Genomic DNA, 9739 nt, shown 5'->3' on the forward strand with positions numbered 1-9739 from the left:
GCACCTTGGGATATGTGTCAATGTAGAAAATAATTTATTTTATAATTGAGCCATAATTATAATGAGTTAGAGGGTGTAAGTTGGAGGGATGATTATACGTGTAATTTAAAGCACTCTAGAAAAGAATCAGGTCATAAGGTTTTACGGTTTGAAAGTTATTTTAGTTTTAAGTTGTCTGGAGACATCCTAAGAGCACTTCAAAGTCAAATTTGAGGCACTAAATGGCCTTATATAGGCCTTAAAATTGGTGGACAAGAAAACTTGTTACATAGGGCTATAGAGCACTTGGAGACCTTTTTGGAAATGTAAACGGTTCATCAATCAGAGTCTCAGATCAAAAGTTACGCCTCTCAGAAGTTGGACTACCATTTCTGGATTCTTCTAATTTTACACCAACTTCTAACGTATTTTCTAGAACCTTCTATTTTGGTAGTGGATTCCAAATGGCATATTCTAAAATGTATTCCTAACCCTAAACCCAATTTGGTTTACTTGAGGATATTTCTGGTATTGTAAAGGCAATTTTTGGTGGAGTTTGGGAGAAGGTACTGTGAGAAGGGTTTTCTCCAGAATTTGATAACATTGTAAGCCCATAGGGCATGTCATGGAGTCTATTTTTTTTGTACTGGATGTAATAACATATCACTTCTAATAATAATATTCCCTTTTCATGTTACGTTCATTTTTTTCTTGGGTTGTATTCCCATCAAATATTAACTCTTCTCTTTCTAAATGTTCAGTATTGTTGCTAATAGACTGTGCACTCAAGATCTGCTATCTCTTTGTTCTTCATTCTTAAAAGTTATATCTCTCTATTATCTTGGCTTCTTCATTGTTTGACATAATGTGTTCCCAGACCAATCACACATTAGTCAAAGAGGGGCAAATGTAATCACCTAAAAATGGGCATCTAGACTATGAGCCCCTTTTCTAGTATTTTTGCATAATTTATCCAATGCTTGATCAAATCTCCAAAAATTCATTTATTTGATTTTATCCTATGGTGTCACCACTTTATTACAAGTTTCTTATTCAATTAAAATAAAATGTTCCATTTTAATTAAATAATATCCTCCACTTCCCACTTATCTAAGTGTGCACACATAAAGCATTTCCCTATTTAAAAATAAAAGAAAGGGCATTTTTGTCTACACATGAATGCACAATTTTTTGGGTGGAAGGAATCTTCTATTTTAAAAATAACTTTAATTCTCTTCCACACATTTGAAACCTTCTCAAAAATTAACTCTTCATCACGATTGGTGAAGATGCTTGTGAACATGGATCACTCAAGATGCATTCTCCTCCCTTGATTATGCCTCTTAGAGTATTCTTGCATTTTTGCATTTTAGCCTGGCTCTCATTCTACTTACATTATGGAATACTTTTTAGCTTAGTTTCCTTTATGATAGTTTAGTTCTCTTTGTTAGCTTTCATTTTATTTAGAATAGCTTGCATTTGCATTACATATATTCTAGATTCTTGGATGCTAACATTCTTGCTCCTATATTTGAATCTCTTGTTCTACGGTGCACCTTGCAAGGGTTGCATAATTTGGTTCATTTGAGAGCCACCATCTCATAGCTTTTGCACGTCATAGATAGAGAGTTATAAGCCATCTTTGGAAAGGTGCCCTCTTTCATGGGTATTCTCAAGAATAATGGTTTATAGAAGTGTGACACTTTTTGTACACACAATTACAATATAATTCAAGATTAACTTTACTAATTATTGCTAATTTATGTCTCTACTAAGTCAAAGAATTATTTATGAAGACTTGTTTTCTAGGGAAATTTTGAAAAAATGATTAGTGTAGCCAAAATTGATCTGAAATACATCTCCAACCATTGATCTTTGATGACCCAATGGTGGTCGATGCATCAATCATCACCTCTTTAGAGGTCATGTTAGCACACAACATCATACTCATTTCTCACTTGATACATGTATACGATGTGTCTTCTTTTTGGGGGAATCTAAAAAAAACAAGTCGGCTATTATCAAAATTATCCTATAGTATATATGAAGTCAGTCATCATTGTTGATCAAATGGTGGTCGGTGTGTCCCCTTTGGGTCCTTTCTGGTACAATATAAATAATGTTGGCAATGTGTCACAATGTGTCATTGTGTTATTACCACATCAAAATGAATAGACATTAGTCACATTTGATACATGTATTCCATGTGTCTTCTCTCTGGGATCATTTGGGAAAACAAGTTGAGTGTTTCCCAAATTGGCTTGAAATACATTTGGGTCTATTGATCTTTGTTCATCCAACGGTAGATAGGGCATTCCCTTTATTATATTAACACTTATAACATTAAAATAATAATGGTGCTTGTCCAAAGTGATCTAAAGTACATCCAAGATTAAAATTCTAGACTTTAAAAAAGATATCTTATGATAAAACAAGTGCCACATAGTGGCTTGTATTTGTCATAAATTGTAATAATTGAATTAAGGAGAGTAAAATATAATTTTATTAAAGATAAAATTTATTAGTTAAAAATAAATTGAGTAAAGATATTTTATGTTTTATTTTATTTTTAAACGACTTATTTATTTTATGTTTTTTTTAATTATTTTATGATTGAATAAGAAGATATCCATAACAAATTAAATAGGAATAGGAATCTATGTATTTATGCATGTACGTAATTCAAACTTTATCATTTAAAGTTAACAAAATAATTATCTTATTTTATGTTTTTTATTATGATTAAAATATAGAAAATTGGTATGTTATAATCAAAGTATTTGTATGAAAATAGAGTAGTTTATAAATATTTAATATTTTGACTATTATCTTAGAAAACTACTTCAATGATTATATTAGGCTATAATTAAGGATCTCATATAGTATACTAAAATCATTTTAATTTATATAGCATAATTAAGGTTTTAATTAAAATTTAAAATTTATTACAATATGAATAATTCAATAATGTAACATCATTATTAGTTTATAAGTTATTAGAGTTGACATGTGTCTTCTTTCTAGATGACATTTATCAGAATAGTTGAGCTTTTCCCAAATTTGCCCAAAAATCATCTCGGGCTATGGATCTAAGTTGGTCAAATGGTGCTACTATGAGCATAGTGATTTCACACTTGAAACATGTTTTCCAAGTGTCTTCTTTTTGGGATCATTTGGAAAAATAAGTCGGTTGTTGCTGAATTCTACCCAAAATACATCTAGAGTCATTGATCTTTGTTCATCCAATGGTTAACGGGGCATCCCCTTCATAATATTAATAATATAGTTCTTAAATATATTATAATATGTCTAATTTTTAAAATTAAAAAAAAAAATTCAATGATACTTTAAATTTGATTTTAAAATAAACTCATCTAATGGAGAAATAAATTTGATTGTAAAAGTAAATATCATTTATGTTCCACATATTCTATTATTTTGTACTAGTGAACACTGAACTAACTGATTTATTAATTAAATTAATTCTTAAATGTTACATTTTAAACCTCAACATGTTAATTTTAATTCAATGTTAAATGTTATATTCTATTTCTTAACAATTTAATGGAAAAAATCAAAATTTCTAAACCATTGCATAAGTATGCATAACAATAAAGCAAAATTTTATATGGAACTCCAAAAATTCCATTGATATTCATTGAAAATTACAATCTACATTGAGATGCATGTACTATAATTTTGATTTGATAAAAAAAAATAGAAAGTGAAACCAGACATAAACATCAATAGGGGAAAACCCTACTTCTATTGTACTACTCTATGTAGAAAGCACAAGACCTGACTAAGTCTATGAATTCTTGAAGCCACGAGTTTTCTTGTGCCACTTCATCTATTTATTTCATTTTTGGAGGAAATCCATACCAATTCATGCCCATCTCTTATGATGCTTCAACCGCCCAATAGTCAGGCCCAACAAAAATAGTTGCAGGGCCACATTCTCACCAAGTTCCACAAGCTTGTGAATTTCACCTGCCCAAGGGATCCCCAACCCAAACTTTGCATGAGCAATAATGTCAATGGAATTGCCTAGGTATTTTGGTTTAAAAGTCTTCATCATGAAAAACAAAATATTGACCCTTTTTTCTATGAGGTTGAGCAAAAAGGCTAGAAAATGGGACATAATGTCCATGTTAACACAATACATATTCTCATTCTCTAGAAACTCACACCCCATAACCATTTTCACAGCATGAATAATAAAAACCACATTGGTCACAATCTCATTATAAATTGACAGGAGGTTTTCATTAGGGACATCGCCTAAATAGGCCTTTTGGTCCTCTTTTAATTTGACTCTCAGGCTAATTGGAGTGTGCATCTTGATTCACAATTATGAAATAATTAACTATAGAAAAATGACTACATACTATATAGAAATGACTTCCATTCTACCACATAAACTAAGTAAACCAAACTAGAACTTAACAAGCACTACAACTACTAGACAAGTGACTACCAAAAATGAGATGAGCAATGATGGAAGAAGAATATCAATTTCATATTAAAAAGTTGAGCAGCCAAAAATTTCTTTGATCTTAAGCCCAATCCCTAAACATTTTTCCTTTCATCTTCAATTTTAATTATTTTAAATGATTAAATATTTGTAAATATTCTACATAAATGCAAGTTGTGCTGAAAAAGTTCTCATGCATACGGAGCTGATGGAAGAGGGAATATCATTGGCAGTAACGAGACATCTATTTAATGTCCACTATAAGTAGTACATGGCGAAAGGAGACGTGTCACCATTATGGAGACTTAAACAAGGTCGGGGCTTCATTTAAGACATTTGGCCCAAAATAAACATTCAACTGTTGATATATAACCATCAGATGGTACTTTGTAGATGGATTTTACGCACGTATGTTGGAGATATGATATGTTATTTGAAACATTTCCCAATAATCCATCACTTTAGACATCAATTCTTATGCTCACATGTGTTCAATGTACTAACCAGTAATTAGCAAAATTATACTTACCAAAAAATAAATTATGATTCACACAAGTTTGGAAAGTAATAATTAAATGTATCCTCTAACTACTATCAAATAACTAGAGCTGAAAAGAAAACACCATGCCATTGAAATATCAAATATCGATAAAAAGGGGTTTACTTTGCATTATATTCTCCGTATTTTCTTTACATTTCATATATATATATAAAAGGAAGCGACAAGCTTCTAACCATTAAATTTCATATACTTTTCAATAATATATTTTACAAAATAAACCCTAACTAAATCGATGATTCTTCACGTAACGCTTCTTTTATCCTTCAAAACATCCCAAAAGCATTGAAGTTACAATTTTGTTGTTTTGCTAATTTTGTAATTTGATCTTCAAATTAGTAGGGTTGAGACCCATTTCAACAAACATTGCTTGTAGGTCTACCTTTTCTTTCTCCTTGTCCATCTCTTTGATGGCAATCCTAATATTAGTAGAGAGAACTTGCGAAGCTACAATAAGCCTAGTATTAAGATCACTTTTCTCCTCATCCTCCTCTAGATACAAATATGGGTTGATAACAAGGCTTGGATTTTCATTCGACAATCCCTCTTCCACAAGCAGTCACATTTTTGGAAATCAACTATGTTTCTGATCATGGCAGCCACTAACTAGGATATCTGCAATTTAAAAAAAAAAAAAATTACCAAATTTCATTCTACTATAAATGCAATAGGACATTCCACATATGTGTCATCATATAGATAACTCACTTTCTTATCACTCTTTGATTTAATATTGAGCATAATATTTTGATAATCGAACAACTGGTTTGAAAAGCATATGATTAATTTCTAGTTGTTGATTCATTGAGTAATCACATCATTTTCTAGTACATTTTCCAATGCATTATTTTTTTTTCACTACATGGGAAAAATTGCCTAATCCAATATATATATTTTTCCAATAAATGGAAAAAATTTCCTAATATAGTATATATTTTTTCAAATAAATGAGAAAAATCACATCATAAAAAAATAAAAAAAATAATTCTATCACAAGGGACAAACTCAACTCTTACATTATATTTATTTTCTATCACAAGGGGAAAAAAATCCTTGATTTTATGAAATTTTACTATGGCCAACGCATTGCATCTAAAATTAAACTTTTTTCAATGTCAAAAAATAAAATTGCCATCAGAAATTAATTTATTCCATGAAACTAATGTTGGATTCACCACGAATTTATATGTTTTAAAGCAGGGGGTTTATGAAAGTTATCCCTTGTGTCATGCTCATGTATCCTCCTATTCACCAAACCCTCACTTTTAGGGGCTCTAACTAAGGGATTTTTTAAAATCACCCTTTCAAACACTTCTAAACCAAACCAATGAATTTCACACCTTCAAATGGAATTATATGAACATTTTTCAACATAAAAAGTGGCCCTCATTCAATAAACAAACACAGAACTAAAACTAGTGCTACTCACCCAAGCCCTCATTCATCATTTGCAGTCAAGTTGTGTCCACCATTTCTTTCACCTTGGCTTCTCCTGCAATTGCATCAAATCCATAGGCATATAATACAATAATAGACTCCTCCCATAAGCCACAATGAAAACAATAAGTGGGGGAGTCTAGTTACTCATGGTGACTTTCAAAATAAACTAAATTGTATTTCTTCTCTGTTTAGGAAAAGTCAACACAAGCTTGCAATTTTTCCTATTTAAAACTTAATAAGATGCCTTAAAATCTTAAAAAATAGGAAATTGACTTCAATAATAACAATTTATCTCTCTAAAGCCTATGACCGAATTGACTGGTCTTTTCTTGATATGGTGCTCAAGGCTTTTGGATTTGATTTAAAAGTTTGTAAATTGATACCCTAGCTTGTTTCTACTTCCTCTCTTGCTGTGTTGGTTAATGGAGCTCCATCAGATTTTTTCAAACCCTCTAAAGGTCTTCATCAGGGGGATCCTCACTCACCTATTCTCTTCATTATCCTGGCTAAATGTATAGGAAGATTTATTGAGAGAAAGAAGAAGGAAGGTAGAATCAAAGGAATAAAACCTACCTCTAAAAGTGATCCTTTCTCACATCAGCATTTTGTTGATGATTCTATCATTGGGGGGGAGTGATGCAAGGGCATCCCAAGACTCCACTCATTTCACAGAACCACGATTCTACATGCATTTTCATGGTTATTTTAATGTAATTGGATTGGTAGAAGTCTTAGTATTTTAATGATATTTTTGGTCGGTCGAAGTTAAGTGTTTTGGTTAACAAATAAACTCCACCATACTTAACTAGTTTAGTTTATATGTTTGCAATTGGTCATTAGTATGTTAGATATGTGAAGAAGAGTAAGTTAAGAGTTAGTTCAGTTATGTGGTTAGTTATAGGGAGTTTTCGGTTGTCTTCTCAGGAAAGATTTATATATATATTATGTCACAATCGAGAACGATATATTGGGGGGTGGTAGTGATATTGTAGAAGTTCTTGAGAATTAAATAAAAGAATATAATGGTTTTGAGAGTTGTTTTACTTGCTGGCCGAGAGGCATAGCCACAACTTTTCAATATTTATGTCATGTTTGAATTGTGAGAAATAGTTATCTTTGGAACGACATATCATGTGCTATGTTTATGTCTTATGAAGTTTGTAAGGCTGGTGGATGTTATTTCGATCCTTTGAATATTCTATTTCATGGGGATTTTATTTGCATTGAATCGTTTTTCCATATTTATCTTTTATTTATAAATGATATTCAAGAACAGCTATGTTCGGTTTGGTGTAAATAAATTTCAAGGGTTATGGTCTTGAAGTTCAATACTATAGTTTGTTCTCAAATATATATATATATATATGTGTGGAATACAGTAAATTGTAACCAGACCTGATAGTTATATATGGTTTATTTATCAAGTTTTCTTTGTGAATTAGATTCCATGGTAGCGACAAATGTTCAAATGTCTTAAAACCAAACCGGTTATCTAAAGAAACTGTTATGTGGTTTTGAGATCAGTTATGTTCCAAGTATTCGGACTGGCTATCAATTCGATGTAAGCCATGTAACTTCTGTTGAAGCAACAGTCACATTATTGAGGAAGACTGAGAGCATTCACGAAATAATTGGCTAGTGATTCAGATGATTTTGAAGAATGGTTCCTAAATTCAATAAGCATTAACCGATGCCAAACTGGTGGAAAGCACACAATTGCAACTCGATAGAGTAGTGCAATACATTGAGTCTGTTTCTATTTGCAAATTTTGTAAAGTCTAATTGATAGAACTATGTATGGTTATCAAGTATTGAAGAGATGAATGATTGATTCAAGGTGTAATATAAAATATAATTGGTATTATTTAGTGTTTGATATTTAAAGGATTTTGAGTCTTTGACAAATATTTATAGAGAATAACTTTCAGAAATATGGACAATTATAACATTTTACAGTTCTTTCCAGAAAGATTATAATATATATGCAAAATTAGAATCATTCATTGCTTTCATTGCCACTCTGCATTAGGGAGGCTTCAATTAAGGAGGCAAACGCTATGAAGGAAGTCCTAGATATCTACTCTAGAGGGTCGGGTCAACTTATTAACTGGGATAAGAGCTCTTTATACTTTATTAATACCCCAGAGGATAGATAGAGAAAAATTTCTAGGATTCTGGGTTTTGGAGTGGGAAAGTTTCCCTCTACTTACCTTGGGCTTCCTTTGGGAACGATTCCTCCTGACTCCTTCTGGAACGGTATTATGGATAGGTTCAACAAAAAGTTAGTAGGATGGAAAGGTGCCACTCTTAGCCAAGCTAGCAAATGCCAACTGGTTAAATCCACCCTTCAGAACTTGCCTGTTTATACTTTGAGTCTTTTTGTGATTCCAGTGAAATTTGCTAAGAGGATGGAGAAAATACAGAGGGATTTCTTATGGACTGGTATAGAAGGGAAAAAAATATATCATCTTGTTGCCTGGGAAAAAGTTTGTCTCCCTAAGAAATATGGAGGTCTTGGTATAACAAAGCTTACTCATCTAAACAAGGCTCTTTTGGCAAAGCAATTATGACATATCTTCAACAGCACTAGGGAATGGAGAGACATTTTGGTTAACAAGTATATTAACAGGCCTTCAGTTCAGTTCACCCTTTTTAATGAGGATATTCCTAGAGGATCTACTATCTAGAATGATTTTCTGAAAGCCAGGGACCTGGCTAAGGCAAAAGTTTCTTGAAAATTGGGGAATGGGGAGGATATCCAATTCTGGTCTGATAGTTGCTTATTTGGGGTCCCCTTATGAACAATCTTTTCTATGGAGTTTGGGTGAATCACTGTATTCAACATTTTGGGCTGAAAGTCAGTAACTATAGGAATGACCAAGGTTGGAAAGATAAGTCTATTATCTCTGAAGATCTAAATCCAATCATGTTAATGTTAAATTCTATGGTTCTCAACAACAAGAGGGATGAAATGATCTGGGGGGACAATTCCAATGGAAACTACTCAATTGCTTCAGGTTATATGGCTCTTTGCAGCCTAAAAGAGAAGCCTCCATGGTCGAGAGCTTGGCTCCCTGGCCTCATACCAAAAATCAATATATTTTATTGGCTGGCCCTACAGAATAAAATCCTCACTCAGGATAACCTTATAAAAAGAGGATAGATTATGCCAAGCAAATGTATTTTATGTAAGAACCAACTAGAAACAAGCAACCAAGGGTTCATTCATTGTTCCTACTCAAGGAAGGTTTGGGATTTCTTTACCCAAGACTTAGGGATTAGCTGGT

The sequence above is a fragment of the Cupressus sempervirens genome, chromosome 5, assembly GCF_028749045.1.
Source record: "Cupressus sempervirens isolate cs-2001-9-10 chromosome 5, ASM2874904v1, whole genome shotgun sequence".
In the NCBI taxonomy this organism is placed as follows: Eukaryota; Viridiplantae; Streptophyta; class Pinopsida; order Cupressales; family Cupressaceae; genus Cupressus; species Cupressus sempervirens.